Source organism: Pelecanus crispus, chromosome 9, assembly GCF_030463565.1.
Source record: "Pelecanus crispus isolate bPelCri1 chromosome 9, bPelCri1.pri, whole genome shotgun sequence".
Classification (NCBI taxonomy): domain Eukaryota; kingdom Metazoa; phylum Chordata; class Aves; order Pelecaniformes; family Pelecanidae; genus Pelecanus; species Pelecanus crispus.
In genome coordinates this window covers 33,414,640-33,418,865 of record NC_134651.1, presented here as the reverse complement: position 1 = coordinate 33,418,865, position 4,226 = coordinate 33,414,640, and the positions used below count along the sequence as shown (strand labels likewise).

The 4,226-nt window shown below is 48.3% G+C and overlaps 1 pseudogene; it reads right to left on the bottom strand.

Moving 5' to 3' along the window:
- Positions 1 to 674: 674 nt before the first annotated feature.
- Positions 675 to 1,781, bottom strand: LOC142594308 (P2Y purinoceptor 4-like; annotated as a pseudogene).
- Positions 1,782 to 4,226: the final 2,445 nt, after the last annotated feature.

Below are 4,226 nucleotides of genomic sequence, written 5' to 3'. Positions count from 1 at the left end.
TCAGAGGTGGCCATGAAGGCAGATCTAACAGCCAAGATACCCCAACCCAAACAGAAGTGGAGCACTGGGAACCAAAACCTTGATGAAAATCCCAACTGCAGCCCAGCTCCTCTTAGGAGATGAGTACTTTCTCCCTGTTGTCCTAATAGAAGCATTCTCCAGAACAACGTTCTCCTTATTACAGCATTCTCCAGAAAACCCAGACAAAACCAAGATCTCTGTGTCTGACTTTGCTGATACAAAAAGCAAATTACAGCTACCACCTGTAACTGTAGGTTTTCCATTGAAAGAGCAAGAAAGAAAAGGGAAGTACTATTTAGACCAATTTGAGAGATGGAGAAGTGAAACATGGATCCCGTGTCATGCTCACAGAGTAAGTTTACCATGAAGCCTAAAAACAAACACTGAACTTCCAACCTGTTGCCTTAACTAGAAGAGCATCTCCTCTCTCTGACCCCTGGCTCTAGTACTTGCTCCGTTGCCTTCTTTCCCACAGTTTGTAACCCTATAACGACAGGAAAACTTGCTCAGAGGTGCAACTGCATTTATTCAGCACAACTCTGCTTGGCTGCGTCTCTTTTACACAAAGATGAATTGAGGCAGGGGAAGGGCTGGAGCACATGGCACTGAAGGGAATGACGTTACAGCTCTCATGTCATTTTTGCACCTCAACCTCAACCCTTCAATAACACTAGAGGAACATAGAGAAACCCTGAAACTCCTGCAGTGCTGCTACCAGTAGCTCTTGGGACTTGGGACAGAACAGGAGGAGGAGGAAGCTTGGGGTCTGGATCTTTAGCAGCCACCCCAGGGGATGTCCCAGGAAGGGATGCCCCAGGGTGGCTCCCAGACCTTTCACAGTCACTTGGTGCCCCAGCATTTTCAAAAGGAGTCAGCAAAGCTCCTCTTAAACTTGTCATTAGCAAACACACAAATCAGGGGATCCAGACAGGTGTTTGCCATGGTGAACACCCAGCTGATGTAGTAGGCAACTTCTACTTGGTGCAAGAGCTTGCAAGACATGCCATAGTACTTCACAATGATGCCAATGGTCCTCCAGATGTGCAGGGGGCCAAAGCAGATGGCAAAAATTACCAGAGACACTGTTACCATCTGCAGAGACCTGCTTTTCATCTTCTTGCCTCTGGAGCTTTTCTTTGCCACTTTAGCAATGGCAGCTCCCAACAGAGCTCCGCAAGTCAAGGAAACGGCAAAGGACAGGAGGAAAGAAAGCACAACCAAAACTATGTTGTAGAATATGTAAACAGAGGACAACTCTGATGAATATTTAGGCATTTTGCTGAGCCATCAGTAACTGAAGTTCTGAGGAGGAAGAAGAAAGGCAGCCCTTGGACAAAGAGGATGAGCCAGATGAACAAGCACAGCTTTCTCAAGAAGCTCCTCTTCTTCCAGAGGAACTTGCTTCTGTACCATACAATGACAAAGTACTGGTGAATGCAGATGAGCATCAGGAAATAGATAATGCTGTACATGTGGGTGCTGTGCAGGAAGACTTTGAACTGGCAGAGAAACTGCCCAGATGGCCACTGGTTGCCGAGACTGAGGTAGGAAATCCTGAGTGGAGCAACAGGGATGATCAGGACATCTCCCAGGACCAGGCTGAACTGCAGGATCATGCCTGACTCCCACTGCTTAATGCGTAAACAGAACACCCAGAAGCTCATGCCGTTCAGCAGGATGCAGCCCAGCAGGAGAAGGGTCCCCAGGGTAGGGATAGTGGGATGCAGCCCCTAGGGCATGCAGTCCATGCTGGTGTTCATGAAGGTGAGAGGCTCCAAGGACTTCGGAGAACCCTCTGTGCTGACCTGCAAAGGGTGGGGTGGAAAAAAGAAAGCAGTGAAACCACACCGAACTCATCATCTTAAGGCTGAGCTGGATCAGAAGCAACAGTGGCTGAAGCAGCAGAGGCAGGTTTTCAAATGATCCCTGATCCTGAAGATCTGTGGCCAGAAGTTGACCACTATTTATCCTAGCCTCCACAGGAGGAGACCTGGCAGGTGCAAGGGGCCAAGTCCTGCTTTTCACATGCAAATATACGACCTCATGGGAATCAGACTCAAACCTGCCACACTCAGCTTGACTTTCTCTGATTGTGCTGCAAAGGAAAGAGAAAGGACTACAAAGGAACTGCAGGAGCAGCTTAAATGTTCACCACTACTAACTGTTGATGGGGGAAGATGAAACAGATGATGCTGTTACTGCTTGGCTCCAAAAGCCTCTGCATTTAAAATCACTAAGGAGATCCCAGCATCACCCACACTACAATTATTTCAGCCAGTTTTGTTACAGCGCAATTGGCAAGTGGCTCACTGACCTACTCCCATTCCCACTGCCAGACTTCCCAGCCCTGCAGACAGAGCAGCCCCTCTGCATCCTCCATCTTGCTCAGCTGCCATACCCAAACTTCTCCCACTGTCCCTCCAAGCAAGACACCCTGTTGGGTACAAGGTGCTGCTGTTTATTCACAGCCTAGTGAAGGGAACATCTCCACTGCATAAGTTGGGTCTCTCTCCTGGAGGGAACAGGGTAGGTGGCTGATGCTGGTCCCTCCACCCATGCCAGCTCAGGCCCTTTAGGTATCTCTTCATTGTCAGCAGCACCAACAGCTGGGAGGCTGCCTGGGGGCACCGCATCCTCCAAAGCTGCTCTTTCCACTGAGCAAAATTGTAACCATGGGGTGACCCAAAATTGTGCCAGGCTCCTGTTGGCAGGAGCAATAGTGGGGTGAGGAGTGAGACTGTCATGGCAGCACCGAGCTCTGCCTGGCAGGCACCGAGCCTGTCCCTTTTTGGGATGCAGCTTTTAAGCCCATTGGTGTCTCACCAGTGGTAAAACATTTCCCTGGCCATTTGGGAGCCTCACTTCCATATGTGGATGATTCTGAAATCAGACACTTTTGATTATGTTTAAGCACTTGGATTTACACCCTGGCTCTTGTACCGGTCATTGCTCACTCTGCCTTTGGGGTATGACCATGTCGCATCCCAGCACCTCCACAAAATGCTCTAGGGTCACTTTGGGATAATTGCCCTGTGTAATGAGCCATTTCCAGGAAGATGCTTTCAGCCTGCCCTGCTGCAGTCGCAGCTTGAAGCTCTGCACTGCATCCCAAGGGATGTGAGACAGACCCTGAGAAGAAAGGAGGCTTGAAGGCATTTTTACTGCTGATGCATTTTTAGGCAGAGGCACCTTCAGTCTCTCCTGGCTCCGGTCAGCCAGAGAAACTTGCAATTAAACTGCACCTTCCTGTGTGCTCTGGGGTGCCTGAATGTGGTAGCTGATGAAGGAATGTGGCTTGAACAGCTCAGGAGGGATCAAGAACCAGTTCGTCCTCACCAGGGCTTCCCCAAGCCTGGCTGAAACAGGGTGTCATTTCCTTAATCTAGCCTTTAACTCCCATTTTGGTAAAACTAGGATTCTAACCCAGGGGGCTGGGGAATGCTGATTATTATTTGCTAAGCCATCAGCTAAAGACAGTGGCTTCTAATACAAAGAGGTCTATGGCTATTGGAGCCATTACCTGTTTGCTTTCCTCTGTCTTTCACTCCTTTTCCCAAAAAGTGAACCTCTCCAAATTAAGGACTTTTTAATAATGTTTTGTTGCTGCCTTCTGGCATCATTTTCCACAAAGTTCCAGAAATTCCACCCCGTTTGTCCTGGTTTCAGCTGGGATAGAGTTAATTTTCTTCCTAGTAGTGGGCATAGTGCTGTGGTTTGGATTTAGTAGGAGAAGAATGTTGATAACACGCTGATGTTTTAGTTGTTGCTAAGTACTGCTTATGCTAGTCAAGGACTTTTCAGCTTCCCATGCTCTGCCAGGTGCACAAGAAATGGAGGGGGCACAGCCAGGACAGCTGACCCAAACTGGCCAAAAGGCTATTCCATACCATGTGATGTCATGCTCAGTATATAAACTGGGGGGAGTTGGCCAGGGCGGGCAGCAATCGCTGCTCAGGAACTGTCTGGGTATCGGTCGGCGGGTGGTGAGCAATTGCATTGTGCATCACTTGCTTTGTATATTATTATTACTATCATTATTATATTGTTATTATTACAACTACTACTACTGTTTTACTTTATTTTATTTCAATTATTAAACTGTTCTTAACTCAACCCAGGAGTTTTTCTCATTCTTACTCTTCCGATTCTCTTCCCCATCCCACTGGGGCAGGGGGAGTGAGTGGCTGCGTGGTGCTTAGCTCCTG